Below are 20,680 nucleotides of genomic sequence, written 5' to 3'. Positions count from 1 at the left end.
AAAAAACAATAAACTGATAAAACAAATTGTTAACATCCATTTTCCAAAAGTATATCATGTACCATCAGATTCAGAAGTTTCAGGTTCTGCAGATATTAGTTCACCTGAATGCAGTTCTGAGACTGATTAGCTGTCACTGAGAAAATGAGTAAAGGGTTAATTAAAAAAATACACTGGAAAACCAGTTGAATATGTATGGATGAATGTTGTTAGAGATTTAATAGATAGATTATTCATGGTGAAGAATTAGCAGGAAATAAAACATAATCACAATAAAAAAAGTTGGAATAATTCAGATGATGATAAACATATTTAGTGATTTTACTATCAATAATCCAAAAGGAATATCGTGTTTGATTAGATTTTTGTATAATTTACCACATACGTTTTGGAAAAGTAAAAAATATGAAAAAGGATTAGTAAACACTTGAACAAATTACCATTCAAGATGCATTTTCCTAGTTATCGATTTTGTGGTCCAGGAACGAAATTAGAAGAAAGATTAGGTGGAGGACATCAAGGAATAAATGTAGATGATGTAGAAGGTATTCGGCTTCATCAGACCATGCAACGTTCTCCCACTACTCCAACGTCCATTGCTGAGGGTCATGTGCCCATTTAATTCGCAGTTGCCGATGTCATGGTGTTAACATTGGCACATACCTGGGTCGTCGGGTGCGTAGGCCAATCGTTAGGAATGTTCGGTGCACTGTATGTTGAGGCACACTTGCACTCTGTCTGGCATTACAGTCTGATGTCAGTTACACCACAGTTCGCCGCCTGTCCTGTTTTACCAGTCTGTCCAGCCAGCAACGTCCGACATCTATACTGACCAGTGACTGCCCAACCCCACGACGTCTGGTGGTGATTTCACCTTGGTTTTGCCACTTTTGGACACGCTCACCACAGCACTGCTCTAACACCCGACAAGTGGTACAGTTACCGAAGTGCTCGTGCCAAACCTTCAGTTCATCAAAATCTGCCCTCTGTCAAACTCAGATTGATTGTGATTCTACACATAGACATCTCACTTGCTGATACTACATGTACGGTGTACATCTCTAACTAGCAATCATTCGTCAACAGGTGAGGTTGGTATTGCCTGGACGGGTTTATATCGATAGTAGACCGCTGATCATAATGTCCTTGTTCATCAGTGTATTTCGTTTAACATGTGTCTCGCCGACCTAGCAGATCCTGTAAAATTTTTTCTTTCAATTTACTTTTCTGGGAATGTTGCTGATGCTGGGTATGCGCCATTGTCATAGAATTCATTTGTTGTCCACAAGACGAATCCTTTACCAAAGTTGTTTAGTTTGGTTGAAGAACTGTGCAGTTTAATATATTTTTCTTGGAGAATCGGATGTTTGAGATTTTCACTCTCGACAGACGCTCTGTGTAGTTCTTAAACCAACGCCACAAGCTGCAACCCAAACAATCTATACATTAACAGGTTTTTTTTTCTTACAATGGCACTTTTTTGGGTGACATGTTACTGTGTTTTTTGATATCATGGCTATTGAGTATTGCTGCCTTCTGCTTTTTTTTCTAAAGAAAGTGTACGTAGATGCTAACGGTCCACCAACATTGTCTGCATGATGCTTTAAGTATTTATAAACATTGTGGATTAGGCATTCGCTCTGCCGCTAAAACATGGTGGCCGTTTTCAGCCACATTCTTCCTGACATCAAAGTGCGTTCTGTTGGAGTTGTTCGTAAGCCCGACCCACACTGTGCGGGGTACATCTCTCTTTTCTGGAGCCTTTTCATTTACAACTTACTCAAACACTTCCACTCACTAAATAAATTACACAAATCATACCACAAAACAAAATACTTAAATTCAGGTCAAACTGCTGAAACTACATTGAAGAGCCAAGGAAAGTGGTACACCTGCCTAATATCGTGTAGGGCCCCCGCAAGCGCGCAGAAGTCTGCAACGCGACGTGCCATGGACTCAACTAACGTCTCAAGTGGTGCTGGAGGGAACTGACACCATGAATCCTGCAGGGCCGTTCATGACTCCCTAAGAGTACGAGTGGGTTGAGATCTCTTCTCAAAAGCACGTTGCAAGGCACCCCTCATATGCTCAGTAATGTTTATGCCTGGAGAGTTTGGTGGACAGCGAAAGTGTTTAAACTCAGAGGCATGTTCCTGGAGCCACGCCGTAGCAGTTGTGGAAGTCTGGGGTGTCGCATTGTTCCTGTGCTACACATGCCATCCATGACGAAATATGTAACTTCGTAGCGGATCTGCCGCCTCTGTATCAACACACCGCCGACGGCGTAATGCTGTTCAGTAAGCCATGCCAATGTGCATGGATATTACGAGGATCTTATCGACTCTGTGAATTTTACCAACTGTGTGCTTTTTACCAACTGGATTTTTATCAACATACACTAAAGAGCCAAAGACACTGGTACACCTGGCAAACACCGTGTGGGGCAAAAGCGCAGCAACGCGACGTGACATGGATTTGACTAATGTCTGAAATAGTGCTGGGGGCAACTGACACTACGATTCCTACAAGTCTGTCCATAAATCCGGAAGAGTAGGGTGCGGACTGGATATCTCCTCTGAACAGCAAGTTGTAAGGCAAGGCATCCCACATATGCTGATTAATGTACGTGTCTGGGGAGTTTGGTGGCTAGCGGAAGTGTTTAAACTCAGAAGAGCATCCTGGGACCATTCTGTAGCAATTCTGGAAGCGTGGGGTGCCGCATTGTCCTGCTGGAATCGCCCATGTCCGGCGGAATGCACAATGGAGATGAATGGATAGAGGTGACCACAGAAGATACTTACGTGCGTGTCACCTGTCAGAGTCGTATCTAGACGTATCAGGGGTGCCATATCACTCCAACTTCACTCCCATCATCATTATAGAGCCTCCACCAGCTTGAAAAGTCCACTGCTGACATGGAGGATCCATGGATTCATAAGGTTGTCCCCATACCCGTACACGTCCATCCGCTCGATACAATTTGAAGCGAGACTCATCCGACCAAGCAACATGTTTCCAGTCATCAACAGTCCAGTGTTGGTGTTGACAGGCCCAGGCGAGGCGCAAAGCTTTATGTCGTGTAGGCATCAAGGGCACATGAATGGGCCTTCACCTCCGAAAGCCCATATCGATGATATTTCGTTGAATGGTTCGCACGCTGACCGTTGTTGATGGTCCAGCATTGAAATTTTCAGCAATTTGCAGAATGGTTGCACTTCTGTCACGCTGAACGATTATGTTCAGTCGTTGTTCCCGTTCTTGCAAGATCTATATCCGGCCGCAGCGATGTCGGTGATTTGATGTTTTACCGGATTCATGATATTCATGGTTCACTCGTAAAATGGTCGCATGGGAAAATCCCCATTTAATCACTACCTTGGAGGAGATGTGTCCTATCACCTGTGCGCCGACAATTACACCACGTTCAAACTCACTTAAATCATGATAACCTGCCATTGTAGCGGCAGTAACCGATCTAAGAACTGCACCAAACACTTGTTGACTTATAGAGGTGTGCCGGCCACAGCGTCGTGCTCTACCTGTTTACATATTTCTGTATATGAATACGCATGCCTACACCAGTTTCTTTGGAGCTTCAGTGTAATAATGCAATAAGGGATGGAAAACGAGAACTACGCGAAAATCTGCACACCGTCTCGTTAATGACGCACTACCGCCACTGGAAATAGGCGACTGTGGGCACTCAGCGTTGGCATTTTCGAGTGCTAATGAGAGAGCGCTACCCCATAACTATAGGTGCTTCACAGCTCTGGTATCACCCTCCTATAAAGAAAAGGAAACAAAAGCTCAACAGGTGGAGGAACAGAAACCGAAGTACGATGAAACGGCAGAGGGTAAAGTCTGTGAGGGTATGTTACCAGCATGGCAGCCGTTATGGAGTCCGCCATCTTGGATGCGCCTAGTAAGGGGGGGTTGAGGTGACATATGAGCATATTTTTAGTTGTTCTCGATTTGTGACATATTCTTTCGTTACAGAGTATGTGAAAGCTAGTGGCTGCATTTATTTTATTTTATTCATTTTTTTTTTCCAAGGTTGCATTTGGAGAACTAGGACCCGTCATCTGTTAAATTGTGTGCGGCAGTGGCGCTGCACTTCGTCTCCATTGCGCAGCGAAATTCCACCACGCAGCTGAGGCCGCGACCACCGTTTCCCGTGTAGCACCACGAGGAGGTGGGGGTACGTGGACAGCTTTTGTCCGTTTTCGTGTAAGATACAACTGTGATTACTCCTTGAAATTATAATTCACGAAATTTAGAAATGGAAAATTATAAGATTTTAGGGAATTAATTACACGTACGTGTAAACACTTTTATTGTTCCGAGATGATTGCTTTCAACAGTCTTATGCTGCCACCATCTGATCTAAACGGAAAACATAAAAATAATAATGGGGGGGGGGGGGAAGGGAGAGTACAATTAGTTTCATCAATTATATAAAATACAAAATTCGGCATAACCTCGAACATGCAATAAAACTGGCATGTTACCTTAGATGTACTCAAAGCATGAAAGACACTCCACACACATCAAGTTCTGAGAACAATCCAGTTGATAAAAAGCACTCAGCTGATAAAATGCGCACAGTCGATAAACTGCACAGAGATGATAAAATTCTCTTACAATCAATGAGTATCGAACGTGAACTTGACTCTCCCAAGCTTGCCGCACAACACTATGCTGACAGTGGAGTATGAAAACGCACAAATTTGGAGAAGTAAAAAGAGATACCCAGATCAACTTCTTAATGACCAGTTAAAGTCAGCGTACCAGAATTTTCTTAGCGTTTTGGTGATGTATTATAAGTTTAATTAAGGCTGTGGAGGAGATTGTAGTTTTCTATATTGGCTGTTTTATAAATAAAGTGTCTACGTATAGACATGTAAGTGCTTACAGTGGAACAGGCTGTAGGTAACATGTCATTACTCGGTAACCTTACTGGTAACCTATCACACATACAATCGTCATATTGTATGATGAATTTACATTTTGCTTCCAACACCTAACGGGTATCTCATGTGGCAGACATTTAGTATTTCATCGTCTAGCGCATAATTTGAAGCTTGGTCATCATACAACACCAAGGGCTGCATATGTAAGAGATTCTATCTCATCCCTTTGCCAAAATACCAAGTATCGACCTCGGACGCACGACAGCTACTCGATTTTCGTCGTACCTGTTTTCTTAAATGTTCCCGTTTACAGTAATTCCTGACGCACAGCATGGATAGCAGACATCCTCTTCGCGCTGGATGATCCATTGACGTGCCCACTATTACGACCCATTCATAGCTTCAGTTTTATTGCACGAGTCTAAATCACTTTTATAGTGTATATCATTTCAGTTGACTCTGTAACAGACACCTAGCACACAGCAAGGCTTTGCACCTGAATCAGATGATGTTTGAAGTTAAAGCCGATCCGCGTGATGTTTGCCTACGCTTCCCCCCTCCCCCTTTTCATGGGTGATGTAATTCGCTGGACCCCCCCCCCCCCCCCCCACTCTGGCCGATTTAGCATCAGCGTTCGAATCAGTCCGTTTTCGTTCTACGTCACGTATGTTCGTAAATTAAAGGTAAGAGTTTAAAAAATTTTTGATTGTTATTATTGTTTTCTCAGTGTCAATAAACACACAGTACGTAATTGCTACAGATTTTACGTGGAGCATAAGCCAATGGTAATTTCATATTCATGGTTAGATGCCATTCCTAGTTGTCATAGCAGGACCTTTGAAAAATCCACCTTTATTTGTCGAGTACTGCTATTCATTGCTTGTAACCACAGGATGTGATCATTTAGCTTGTGCTACACACGCCACCTGTCATGCGGAGTGGCCGTACGATTTGAGGCACCATGTCACGGATTGCGCAGCCCCTCCCGCAGGAGGTTCGAGTTCTCCGTCGGGCATAGGTGTGTGTCTTCTTCTTAGCATAAGTTAGTTTAAGCAGTGTGTAAGTCTAGGGACCGATGACCTCAGCAGTTTATTCACACACACACACACACACACACACACACACACAAACATACGCAACCTAGCGGCGAAACAGGTAACTTCGTAATGGATCAGCCGCCTTTATGTCAACAACACAGCGGCACCGTAGGGCTGTGCCGCAAACCTGAGAGAGTCATGTTCACCGCCTATAGGCATGGATGCTTCAGGGATTTCATCGATTGTGTCCATTTTATCAACTTTGTGCTTTCGATCAATCTGGATTTTTATTGATATACAGGGTGTTAGAAAAAGGTACCGCCAAACTTTAAGGAAACATTCCTCACACACAAGTAAAGAAAAGATGTTATGTGGAAATGTGTCCGGATACCCTTCATTTCCATGTTAGAGCTCATTTTAGTTTGGTCAGTATGTACTGTACTTCCTCGATTCACGGCCATGATTTCATACGGGATACTCTACCTGTACTGCTAGAACATGTGCCTTTACAAGTGCGACACAACATGTGGTTCATGCACAATGGAGCTCCTGCACACTTCAGTCGAAATGTTCGTACGCTTGTCAACAACAGATTCGGTAACCGATGGATTGGTAGAGGCGGACCAATTCCATTGCCTCCACGCTCTCCTGACCTCAACCGTCTTAACTTTCATTTATGGGGGCATTTGAAAGCTCTTGTCTACGCAACCCCGGTACCAATTGTAGAGACTCTTCGTGCTCGTATTGTGGACGGCTGTGATACAATACGACATTCTCCAGGGCTGCATCAGCGCATCACGGATTCAATGCGACGGAGGGTGGATGCATGTATCCTCGCTAACGAAGGACATTTTGAACATTTCCTATAACAAAGTGTTTGAAGTCACGCTGGTACGTTTTGTTGCTGTGTGTTTCCATTCCATGATTAATGTGATTTGAAGAGAAGTAATAAAATGAGCTCTAGCATGGAAAGTAAGCCTTTCCGGACACATGTCCATACAACATATTTTATTTGTTTGAGTGTGAGGAATGTTTCCTGAAAGTTTGGCCGTACCTTTTTGTAACACCCTGTATGTAACGTGTAGAGTAGCCTGTTGTGCTCTTTATTCATGCAATGTGGCGATGAAGACCATACAAAGAGCGACAGCGGAAAAGTCTTTCTGAATGATGAAGCTGGCAGAGGAACTACACTGAAGAGCCAAAGAAACTGGTACACCTGCCTAATATCGTGTAGGGCCCCCGCGAACACGCAGAAAAGTCGCAACACGACGTGACGTGGACTTGGCTAATGTCTCAAGTAGTGCTGGAGGGAACTGACACCATGAATTCTGCAGGGCTGTCCACAAATCCGTAGCAGTGCGAGGGAGTGGAGATCGCTTCTGAACATTACGTTGCAAGGCATCCCAGATATGCTCAATAATGTTAATGTCTGAGGAGTTTGGTGCCCAGCGGAAGTGTTTAAAACTCGGAAGAGTGTTCCTGGAGCCACCCTGTAGCAGTTCTGCTCGTGTGGGGTGCCGCATTGTCCTGCTGGAATTGCCAAAGGTACATGAATCAGTGCAGGTAGTCAGACAGGCCGCTTACGTACGCGTCACCTGTCAGAGTCGTATCTAGACGTATCAGGGGTCCTATATCACTCCAACTGTACAAGCCCCACACCGTTATAGAGTCTCTGCCAGCTTGTACAATCATCTCCTAACATCAGGGTCCATGGATTCATGATATTGTCTACGTACCCGTACACGTCCATCCGCTCCATACAATTTGAAACGAGATTCTTCTAACGAGGCAACAGTCCAGTGTCCGTGTTAACGAGCGAGGCGTAAAGCTTGATGCTGTGCAGTCATCAAGGGTACAGGAGTGGGCCTTCGGCTCCACAAGCCCATATCGATGATGTTCCGTTCAATGGTTCGCACGCTGACAGTTGTTGATGGCCCAGCATTGAAAGCTGCAGAAAATTGCGGAAGGTCTGCACTTCTGCCACATTGAACGATTCTCCTCAGTCGTGGTTGGTCCTGTTCTCGCAGGATCTTTCTGGGGCATCAGCGATGTCGGACGTTTGATGTTTTACCGGATTCCTGATATTCACGGTACACTCGTGAAATGATCATACGGGGAAATCCCCACTTCAACGCTCCCTAGGAGTAGATGTGTCCCATCGCTTGTGAGCCGATTATAACACCACGTTCAAACTCACTTAAGTCTTAATAACCTGCCATTGTAGCAGCAGGAACCGATCTAACAACTGCATCAGACACTTGTCTTATACAGGCGTTGCCGACCGCAACGCCGTATTCTGCCTGTTTACATATCTCTGTACTTGAATACACATGCCTATAACAGTTTCCTTGGCGTGTCAGTGTATATTTCTCTTTGGGTGCATAAATGAACAAATAGCGACAGTACCCCAGAGGGGCGCCCACAGACAGCGTCTGACTATTAGTGAGTTGCTGATTTTAGGCTATACAACCTTCTGCCAACGTGGAACAGAAGGGGATACCACTGCAATAATTTCCCAAGCGATACAAGGTATGCCCCCCATGTAAACGAGTCCAGAGTTAAAGCCTCGCCTCACTCGGATCTCCGAGAAGGGAACACACTGACAAATAACATACATGAAAGGAAGGAGGAGAGAATGAAGGAAGGAAAGAAAAAGATCGAACGTGGATTGCCCTCACACTGCTAAAAGCATGAAAACTGAAAAATGCAAACCAGAAGATGAAAACGGACAGATTAGATGCGCTTGGTATGTGTGAAGTAATATGGGGAAAGAACGGAGAGGTATAAAGTGTAGATTATAAGCCTTTCTACTCAGGGGAATCATGAATGTGCAAACCAAGCAGGAATACTGTTATGAAAGCAAATTAAAAAAAGGTAATAAAGTTGCAGTGTATTGATGAAAAATTTGAAGATGATAGTACTGCAGGGTAGTTCGAATGGTTCAAATTGTTCAAATGGCTCTGAGCACTATGGGACTTAACTTCTGAGGTTATCAGTTCCCTAAAACTTAGAACTACTTAAACCTAACTAACCTAAGGACGTCACACACATCCATGCCCGAGGCAGGATTCTAACCTGTGGTCGTAGCGGTCGCGCGGTTCTAGACTGTAGCGCCTAGAACCGCTCGGCCACCTCGGCCGGCGGTAGTTCGGAAGATGTGTTAATACAGGTATACATGCAGACCATCCGGCATAGAGATGAGGAAGTGGAATAATATTATGAGAAGACTGAAGAACCTACTGAGAAAGACAGTACAAATGCCTGAATTATTGTTATGGGTGACTAGAATGCAGTGATGGGTGAAGGAAGAGGTGAAGACACGGTGGGAAAATATGGATTAGAGGTAACAAGTAAAAGAGGGGAACGGCTAATTAGCTTCTTCAAAGAAAATTCGCTTGTGATATATTATTTAAAAATCACACGTTATACATGGATCTCAAATCTGAAATGAGAAATATATTAGGCGGATTACGTCCTGATACAAGAAAGTTCTAGGAACTATGTGAAGAATGAAAAAACTTACCCAGGAACAGATATAAATTCAGGCTGCAATCTCGTAATGTTAACAATGCAAGTGAAGTTGAAGAAAATGTGGCGAGGTAAAGAAAAAGGAAGATTAACCTTGGAGATACTCAAGGAGGTAAGTAATTCTTCAGAACCGGAAGACAGGTATTCGAAAAAATGGGAAAGAGGTAGAAATAAAGAATGAGTAAATGACAAATGGATAAAAATGAGAGAAGGGCTCATGGACTCTGCCAAGGAAGCGCCAGGAATTAAGGTGTCGAAAAGACTAATGAAAGAATGGATAATGGAAAAAACATTGAAAAAGGTGGAAGAATGGATAAACTAGAAAAGTGTGGAAAATGAAGAGGTCAAAATGAGGTACAAGGAACTTAATAACGAATTACGAAGAGAAACTGAAAAAGCAAGAGAAAGACAGATGAAATAAAATGCGAGAAAATAGAGAAAATGGAGAGAGAGGGAAAGTGTGAAATGATGTACAGTTTGGCTAGAGAGATAAATTTAAAGGAAAAGAAGGAAGACTAACATGAAAATAAAAAGCGTGGTTGGTAAATTAGCTGAAAGACCACAGGATGTTTTGAGCAGATGGCAAGAATATGTAGAATGGCTGTGTGAGATGGATCATATACCCAGTGCAAACGGTTTAAAGTGGAGTAACAGGTACCAGAAGATTGGAAAACGGTACTGCATCTTGGAAGAAGGAAAGGTGCTGCATGAGTTGAAGAATCAGAGAGTAATGTGAAATTGACAACTTCCCAGCAGAAGTGCTGAAGAGTTTGGGAAACAGCGGAGGGGAGGAAACAGTATACCTCTGTAAAGTGACAAGTAACAAAGGGGAATAGCCTGATGACTTCCTTGCAACGGTGGTGAAAAAAAGAAATACCAGAAAACATAAAGAGCATAGGATTATGAGCCTAATTTCTCATGCAGCTAAAATATTTCTGAGAGTGCTGAATAGAAGGCTGTACGACAAGTTGGATAGGTACATTCTGGAAGAACAGTTCGGATTTCCAAGGGGGAAAGGAACAAGCTGATGAATATTTTGAAGAGTAAAGGAATAGACTGGAAAGAGAGACGGTTGGTACATAACCTATATTTACAATACAAAGTAAGAATAAGGATTGGAAATGAAATGTCTGAAGGAAGCAGCATTGGAAGGGACGCCAGCGCTAGACAAATTTGTCTGTCCCCTTAATTGTTCAATTTATACCTGGAAGAGATTATTGTGAAAGCCTAAGATGCAAAAAGAAGTGTGTCTATTATTGTAAAGAGAATAGAAGCATACGGTTTGTTGATGACACCGGTATTAGCGGTATTAGTGGCAGAAAGTGAACGAATTGTAAATAAAATGTTAAATAAGATCTGAATAACCGTTGTGTGGAATACGAGGTGAGGATCAATACAGCAAAAACACAGAGTATGGTGATCGGCAAAAAAAGAAGAGTGGCACATATTAAGATTAGACTAGGAACTATTATTCAAATAAGAGCATTTCAAAATCTTGGGACTACGATTACTGAAGACTTGAGATGATATCTGGTGGTGAAAACATGCGTTGCTATAGCGAAGGAAGCGATCAATAGAAAGAAGAGATTATTATGTGGCAAACTAGACAAGGCTCAATGGGAAAAGACATGGCAAGTGTTTTGTCTGAATATGGCACTCTATAGGGCGGAAATACGGACACTGAGACAGAAGGACGAGGAGAGGCTAGAAGCATTTGAGATGTGGATGTGGAGGAGAATGGAGAGGACAAGCTGGACGGAAAGAGTGAGTAACGAAAGTCTGTTGGAAAGTGTTGGTAAATTAACGTACAACATAATATTTTGATTTTTAAGAAGAGGAAAAAAGGAGAAGCTAAGATTAGTGTTGGAGATACAGTAGTTGTTTCGTCAAAGACGTTGCTCAGGGAGGTGGTCACGCAATATGTCCTCGAGGCTGACGTTCGTGGGCAGAGCATCCCATTATTAGTTTATTACGCGAGTAAATCCACGTCTCGTATGTCACTGGTCTATTCATCTCTTGCATAAGTGTTCCAGTATCTGAGTTTTGTCACCGTTTTTATACTGTTGGTGTGTTAATTTGTTAGATTACTTGTTTTACTGTTGTTGTATGTTAATGATGTCTAATTACGGGTTTAACGTGGTGCCTGGTGCACGGCCACGAACTCTCCTCTTAATGCTTTCACAGGTCTCTGTTCAAGGTTTTTCTGTGTGTTACTATTTCATCACTTAGTATTGAAAATATTCTTCGTTCGTCTCGTTATTGGTGGTAGTGCCAGAAGAGCTCATTGTGCTGAAGTCTTCGTCTGAACTAACGCATTCGTGTCGCTGGCGTCTAATTTGTTGTCGATTTGCGACATTTCTTTGTAGATAGGGTGTTCCATTTTTGAGATTTCATCTGTGTGTTTGTTTAATAGTTCCCATTTGTCTGCATCCCTGAATGTTTCTCGTAGTGTCTTTGTAGTAATTTCTCGTGTGTTTCTAAATAAGCGGCTCTGCTGCCCACAGTCCAAAGTGAGATGTTCAGGATATCCACACTCCCTGTACTGGCAACCGCCACTGACAGCAAGCAAATGTGCTGTACAAGGGCGGTGCCTAGTTAGGACGTTAATCATGCCACGGCTCGCTTTCTTTCATTCGTAACCGCTCCCTGTTGTCTGGGAAAATATGTTTAGCATACGACCCCTATCACGTTGCTGTCACTCTCGGCAGATGTGAAGAATTGAGTTGCCGTTTCTGCTCGATATTTTCTCCTGCAGTTTCCCTCAGCATACAGGGCTTCCCCACCTTCAGCCTGTACGAAACACCTCGATATTTGACACCCAACGCCACACACGGTGGGTAGTGCTTAATTCCTCTGACGGCGTCAGGAGCACACTCATTTGTCCATGCCACACAACTATATTGTTCATCACATGGACTATTGCATGTGCCCTCACACTTACACAGAACATCCCACTGATACATAGAGAACACATTGGCATGCGCTAATGCGCGTGCTGAGTAATCGTGGTGTGTGCTAAATTATGTAAAAAGTTTTTGCCCTTATTTGTTGTTAGTTTTATGTGTTGATTGAAGTTATGTTTGTGCTCGTATTCCAGCACATGTGTTACTGAACAACGGGTAACAACCATCTCACATAGGGCTGGACAACACATCGAGCAAATTCTGTAGCTTTCATGTTGTTATCACCACCATTTGCCTTGATCTGTGCAAAATGGAACAATAGTCGAGTATGAATGAAGCTGAGCTCAAACTAAAGACAAAATTTTTTTTCTTGTGTATTCTCTATATGGTTTTACATGTTACATGACCTCCTTTACATTCGAAAACTTCGAGTTGTATCTTGAAGCATCACTGGTTTTCCTTGTTGACCATCTCATAGTACTCGACTTTAAATTTCTGTTTATGACCCTTTTTGTTTTAGAATGGTGATTCCACACCTACGCATCACAGTCTCCGTTAAGGACGTCTTTCCATTACTTTCATAGAGCCTTGATTCACAGTTATGATCCCAACGTGTCCCACATGAATTCACTCCTCATGGTAATGCTGTAACTACCAGCAGTTTTTGTGTAGCACACGAGGAAGCAACTGCTGGAAATTGATACTTCAAGCAGAGCTAGGTCCTGAATGAGGTGCTGGTGAAGTAAGCGTACCTATACTGATTAAGTTCAAGTGATCAATTGCATCGGAATGACATAGAACGAGTCATTTTATATTCAGAACTATTTTGTAAATATGCCTACATGCTGATCAGCTATAAGTTTTTCTTTTCAGTTAGTAATTTCTAAGCACCACCTTTTACTTATTACCAAAACAGATATTCTTCTATGGACTACTATTGACTAGGAGTTGTCAAGGAGAAACTTTTGCAGTTTACTTACAAATTCCACTTTGCTGACTATCAGACACTTTATATCAACTGGGTAAGTGATAAAAAATTTTGGTTGCAGCATTGTACACCCCTTCTTACGCTAAAGAAAATCTTAATGTGGCGTACTGAATGTAATTTTTCCTTCGGATATTGCAATTGTATACATAATTGTTTCTTTTGAACTGAAGTGAATTATTTACAACAAACTTCACGAGGGAATAAATATATTGTGAACCAGTAGTCAGAATGCCCAACGCATTAAACAGATGTCTACAAGATTGTCGTAAGTGAGCACCACATATTACCATTATAGCTCGTTTTTGAGCAATGAAGACTTACTTTGTTAAAGATGAAATGCCCCAGGACATTATTCCAAAATATGCGAAACATCATCTTACTGTTCTGTCTGTTCCCAAAATTTAAAATAACTGTGGCTCAACTAAGTTGTTTTACGAGATCCAAAATTTCCTTTCTTTATTTGAATATCTCATCAGTATGGACCTCTAATAACTTTGAAGTTTTCATTCTATGTGTTATTTTCTCACCACATGTTACACTTATCATTGGTGTAGTACCCATAGAGGTATAGAGCTCAATAAGCTGTATATTTTGGAAATCAAAGGTGAGACCATTCGCAGAAACTTTGTCAATGGTATTTCTTAGAACGTTGATTACCATTTCTTCTGTTGCTGTATGTATGGTTCGACTGATCACAAAACTAGTGTCATATGCAAAAAGAACTAATTCTACCTGTCGAATATCAAATGGAAGATGGTTTACGTTTGTGAGAAACAGTAGAGGATCTAAGATTGAGTCTTGGGGAATCCCATATGTGATTACTTTCTAGTAAGGATATTGTCCTCAGACTGCAATGGTTTAGTTAATAAGTGCAACTGTACGCATTCTTTTAGTTAGATGTAACATTATCCTTTGGTTTGTTTTAATACTAATCCCATAAAACTTCATTTTATCTAGAGTAATATTGTGATAACCTCAGCAAATGGCTTAGAGAGGTAGAAGGAAATGCTAACCGGCGCTATTTTGTTAGTAAATGCTTGCAAAACTTTGTGAGTGGACACGTAATTGTATTTCCCAACAGAGGAAGTCTTCTGAAGTCCAAACTGTGATTTGCTGATGATATTATTGTTGCTTAGGTGAGAGACTTTCCTAGAATACACCACCTTCTCAAAAGTTTTGGAAAATGTCAATAGTTAAACAAGTCAGTAGTTATTTACATCCCTCCTATCACTTTTCTGAAAGAGGCGTTCAACCATATTTCAGTCTCCCTGGAAAAATACCTTGAGTTAGTGACGCATTACATACTTCAAATAAGAAAGGGCTTATTATTTGAGACAAATATATAGTACTCTAATTGGAACACAATCAAATACAGATGATTTTTATGTTTGAGAGAATATATAATTTTTATAATTTCAGAAAGAGTAGTATTTGATACATTCATATGATTGACTTTGGTCAGAGTTGTTTTTTCAACATACTACTGTGATTTTTCTCTTAAAATGTTTGTTCCAACATTTTTTACTGTATTTAAGAAATGATTATTAAACCCATTTGACAGCTCTGATTCATCATTTATGATCCTGATGTAGTACTGTTACACTGTTCTGTAGCTGGTTGACCTCTCTCTCGTTTCCCTACGTTCTATGCAGCCTTCAGATAGTTGTGGGAACTGCTAATTTCTGACATTTTCTTCATGTTCCTTGACTTTTAATAACAGTTCTGAGTAATCTGGAGTAGTTTTTGTAGTGTGCAACTATTCCTGGATCTCTAATTGCCGCGCTGAGTGGCCGGGCGGTTTGACGCGCCTTGTCACTAACTGCGTGGCCCCCTCCCGCGGGGAGGTTCGAATCCTCCATCGGGCATGGGTGTGTGTGTTGTTCTTAGCGTAAGTTTACGTTAATTTCAGTAGTGTGTAAGTCTAGGGACCGATGACCTTAGCATTTTCGTCCCTTAGGAATTCACACCCATCTCAACGTTTTAACTTCTGTAATTGTCCCTGCCTTCCCTTTTCGTTTCACAATATAATAGACTGAAGAGTCCGCAGCTCTTGGTCGTGCGGTAGCGTTCTCGCTCCTGGTTCGATTCGCGGCGGGGTCAGGGATTTCCTCTGCCTCGAGATGGTTGGGCGTTGTGTGTCTTACATCATCTTTTCATCATCATTGACTCTCAAGTCGCCGAAGTGGCGTCAACTAAAAAGGACTTGCAATACGGCGGCAATACGCGGCCAACAATGCCATGCGATCATTTCATTTCACACACTGAAATGATAGTAGCCATGGGATAGCTATGTTCCCATGTGCAGATGGCGGTAGTATCGCGTACACGAGGAACGAAAGGGCAGTGCATTGGTGGAGCTGTCATTTGTACTCAGTACTTAGCTGATTCATACGAAGGGATGTGCGACATGGTTATAGCCGCAAGACGGGAATTAGCAGACTCTGAACGCAGAATGGTACTTGGAGCTAGAAGCATGGCACATTGCATCACGGAAGTCCTTAGCAAATTCAGCAGTCCGAGATCCTCAGAGTCAAGAGTGTGCCGACAATACCAAATTTCAGTCATTTCAGTATTTACCTTAACTACCAAAAGTAGCGGCGTTTGTGTAGAGATGTCAGAGCTAACAAATAAGCAACACTACCTCTGCTTGAAACAACCGCAGAAATAAATGTGGGACATACGATGAACGTATCCGTTAGCACATTGCACAAAATTTGGTGTTGATGGCGTATGGCCACAAACAACACACGCGAATACCTTTGCTAAGAGCATGAGATCGCCTGCAGCGCCTGTCTTGGGCTCGTAACCAAATCAGTTAAACCTTAGATGACAGGAAAACAGTGGTCTGGCGAGATAATTCCCGATTTCAGTTGGCAAGGGCTGATTTTAGGCTTCGGATGTGGTGCAGACCTCACGAAGCCATGGACTTAAGTTGTCAACAAGAGAATGTGCAAGCTGGTGATGGCTCCGTAATGGTGTGGACTGTGTTTACATGGAATGGATTGGGTCCTCTGGTCTAACTATATCGATCATAGGTTGTAAATAGTTATATTCGTCTACTTCGAGACCATTCACAGCCATTCATGGACTTCCTGTTCCCAAACAATGATGGAAGTTTTATAGATGACTATGTGTCTACTCCCCCCATGAACCATGGACGTTGCCATTGGTGGGGAGGCTTGCGTGCCTCAGCGATACAGATAGCCGTAGCGTCGGAGCAACCACAACGGAGGGGCATCTGTTGAGAGGCAAGACAAACTTGTGGTTCCTGAAGAGGGGCAGCAGCCTTTTCAGTAGTTGCAGGGGCAACAGTCTGGGTGATTGACTGATCTGGCCTTGTAACACTAACCAAAACGGCCTTGATGTGCTCGTTCTAGGAACGGCTGAAACCAAGGGGAAACAACAGCCGTAATTTTTCCCGAGGGCATGCAGTTTTACTGTATAGTTAAGTGGTGATTGCGTCTTCTTGGGAGAAATATTACGGAGGTAAAATAGTCCCCCAATCGGATCTCCGGGCGGGGACTACTCAAGCGGACGTCATCATCAAGAGAAAGAAAACTGGCATTCTATGGATCGGAGGCTGAAATGTCAGATCCCTTATTCGGGCAGGTAGGTTACAAATTTAACAAGGAAATGGATAGGTTAAAATTAGATATAGTGGAAATTAGTGAAGTTCGGTGGAAGGAGGAACAAGACTTTTGGTCAGGTGAATACTGGGTTATAAATACAAAATCAAATAGGGGTAATGCAGGAGTAGGTTTAAAAATGAATTAAAAAATAGGAATGCGGGTAAGCTACTACAAACAGCATAGTGAACACATTATTGTGGCCAAGATAGACACGAAGCTCACGCCTACTGTAGCAGTACAAGTTCATATGCCAACCAGCTCTGCAGATGACGAAGAAATTGATTAAATGTATGATGAGATAAAAGAAATTATTCAGATAGTGAAGGGAGACGAAAATTTAATAGTCATGGGTGACTGGAATTCGGTAGCAGGAAAAGGGAGAGAAGGAAACGTAGTAGGTGAATATGGATTGGGGTTAAGAAATGAAAGAGGAAGCCGCCTGGTAGAATTTTGCACAGACCATAACTTACTCATAGGTGACACTTGGTTCAAGAATCATAAAAAAAGGTTGTATACATGGAAGAAGCCTGGAGATACTAGAAGGTATCACATAGATTATATAATGGTAAGACAGAGATTTAGGAACCAGGTTTTAAATTATAAGACATTTCCAGGGGCAGATGTGGACTCTGACCACAATCTATTGGTTACAAACTGTAGATTGAAACTGAAGAAAGTGCACAAAGGTGGGAAATTAAGGAGATGGGACCTGGATAAAGTGACTATACCAGAGGTTGTACAGAGTTTCAGGGAGAGCATAAGGGAACAATTGAGACGAGTGGGGGAAAGAAATACAGTAGAAGAAGAATGGATGGCTCTGAGGGACGAAGTAGTGAAGGCATCAGAGGATCAAGTAGGTAAAAAGACGAGGGCTAGTAAAAATTCTTGGGTAACAGAAGAAATATTGAATTTAATTGATGAAAGGAGAAAATATAAAAATGCAATAAATGAAGCAGGCAAAAAGGAATACAAACGTCTCAAAAAAGATCGACAGGAAGTGCAAAATGGCTAAGCAGGGATGGCTAGAAGACATATGTAAGGATGTAGAGGCTTATTTCACTAGGGGAAGATAGACAATGCCTACAGGAAAGTTAAAGAGACATTTGGAGAAAAGAGAACCTCATGTATGAATATCAAGAGCTCATATGGAAACCCAGTTCTAAGCAAAGAAGGGAAAGCAGAAAGGTGGAAAGAGTATATAGCGGGTCTATACAAAGGCGATGTACTTAAGGACACTATTATGGAAATGGAAATACCCTCAGACTTCAAGAAGAATATAATAATTCCAATCCCAAAGAAAGCAGGTGTTGACAGATGTGAAAATTACCGAACTATCAGTTTAATAAGTCACGGCTGCATAATACTTATGCCAATTCTTTACAGACGAATGCAAAAACTGGTTGAAGCCGATCTCGGGGAAGATCAGTTTGATTCCGTAGAAATATTGGAACGCGTGAGACAATAGTGACCCTACGACTTATCTTACAAGATAGATTAAGGAAAGGCAAACTTGCGTTTCTAGCATTTGTAGACTTAGAGAAGGCTTTTGACAATGTTGACTGGAATATCCTCTTTCAAATTCTGAAGGTGGTAGGGGTAAAATACAGGAAGCAAACGGCTATTTACCATTTGTATAGAAACCAGATGGCAGTTATAAGAGTCCGCCATGAAAGGGAAGCAGTGGTTGAGAAGCGAGTGAGACAGGGTTGTAGCCTCTCCCCGACGTTATTCAATCTGTATATCGAGCAAGCAGTAAAGGAAACAAAAGAAAGATTCGGAGTAGGTATTAAAGTCCATGGAGAAGAGATAAAAACGTTGAGTTTCGCCGATGACATTGTAATTCTGTCAGAGACAGCAAAGGACTTGGAAGAGCAGTTGAACGGAATGGACAGTGTCTTGAAAAGAGGATATAAGATGAACACCAACAAAAGCAAAACGAGGATAGTGGAATGTAGTCGAATTAAGTCAGGTGATACTGAAGGAATTAGATTAGGAAATGAGACACTTAAAGTAGTAAAGGAGTTTTGCTATTTGGGGAGCAAAATAACTGATGGTGGTCAAAGAAGAGAGTATATAAAATGTAGACTGGCAATGGGAAGGAAAGCGTTTCAGAAGAAGAGAAATTTGTTAACATCGAACGTTTACGGGACATAACGGAGAGGTCAATTGGTGCACAAAATCCAGCACCAGTAACACTTTCAAATGGTTCAAATGGCTCTGAGCACTATGGGACGTAACTGCTATGGTCATCAGTTCCCTGGAAGTTAGAACTACTTAAACCTAACTAACCTAAGTATATCACACGCACCCATGCCCGAGGCAGGATTCGAACCTGCGACCGTAGCGGTCTTGCGGTTCCAGACTGTGGCGTCTAGCACCGCTCGGCCACTCCGGCCGGCAGTAACACTTTCGCAAATATGGATGGCTATAGTAGGTGCATGGCTCAGTATTTCTTTAGCAGATTTCAACGACTTTTTGAGTCCATGATACGTTGTGTTGCTACACTATCCCGGGCAAAACGAGATCCGACACGATATTAGGAAGTATCCCACGACTTTTGCCACCTCAGTGTATAATCCCTGTAGTGATCCGTGGTTTTTTGCATGGGTGTTTCATATTCCTTCTAATTAAGTTTTAAGGCAATGTTTTTTAAAATAATGGTATGAATTTATCATGGAATAAAATGAATTTTATGTTAGAATTTGTGTTCATTATACGTTTTGTCTTAGAACACCTCTTGTAAACTATTCTTAAATGCATTTGTCCTTATCGATTATTCCAGGGGGGTGGAAAGTTCCTTGGACCAAACTGCTGAGGTCATCGGTGTCTATACTTGCACACCTTTTAATCTAATTTAAACTAACTTTGCTAAGGACAACACACACCCATGCCGGAGGGAGAAAACTCGAACCTCCAACGGGGGGGTGGGGGGGGGGGGGGAGGTAGCGGCCCGAACGATGAACCATGGCATGGCGCCTAGAACCCTGGGTTTCCAACTGATTTCCACTGAAGGAGTATATATTATATACACTAACTAACCGTGACTCATGATCAGAGACACCATTTGTAACTAGGTACACACTTATTTCCATGCTGTGACCTTCACAAAAGTAAACATTATCAATTAGAGTCCTTCTGTCCTAAGCCACAGTCACCTTCCGCCTTGACGTTGAGGACTTCACTTGTAAGGAGAACATAGAGTCAAAGTGGCAGTATTGGTGTTAAATACTGACATGCTACATGTACCGTACAGGATGCTGTAGCCAGACCCACACCGACCTGTAGCGGGCAAGCAGCGTCTTGTAGCTGGGTCGGTGGAGGTGCCTGCACTGCGCCACAGCTGCCGAGAGGGGACTGTGTAGCCGTCGCCTGGCAATCGCGTTTAAAACCCCGAGGACGCGGCGTGCGTGTTGACGAGTCACACGCCGCTTGCGATAAAGGCGGCGGACCACATCAAGGCCAGACAGCGTCCGTGGGCCAGTCACCCGCACACGAAGTCACTACGGGACACACAGTCTCTTACTATGCTACGCACGTACCTGAAACATCTGTATGAGGCTGATTTTCTTTCATTTACACATACGACAGTTTGTTGGCGTTTGTAGTAAACATAGCGAACAACGCCAACTCTTCCCTGCTATAAACCCAGTAAGATACCCGACTACGCGATATCAGGGAGTGTTCC

The 20,680-nt window shown here is 42.5% G+C and overlaps 1 protein-coding gene across 1 annotated transcript in view; it reads right to left on the bottom strand.

Annotated features, from left to right (window-relative positions):
* LOC126272144 (cytochrome P450 6k1-like) overlaps positions 1–20,349 on the bottom strand; it is a 225,778-nt gene extending 205,429 nt beyond the window's left edge. Inside the window, exon 1 of the mRNA XM_049974758.1 lies at positions 20,275–20,349. The gene's annotated coding sequence lies outside the window, so the exon portion shown is untranslated. The remainder of the gene's footprint in view (positions 1–20,274) is intronic.
* Positions 20,350–20,680: the final 331 nt, after the last annotated feature.

This window comes from Schistocerca gregaria, chromosome 5 (assembly GCF_023897955.1).
Source record: "Schistocerca gregaria isolate iqSchGreg1 chromosome 5, iqSchGreg1.2, whole genome shotgun sequence".
In the NCBI taxonomy this organism is placed as follows: Eukaryota; Metazoa; Arthropoda; class Insecta; order Orthoptera; family Acrididae; genus Schistocerca; species Schistocerca gregaria.
This window is presented reverse-complemented; position numbering and strand designations above follow the sequence as displayed.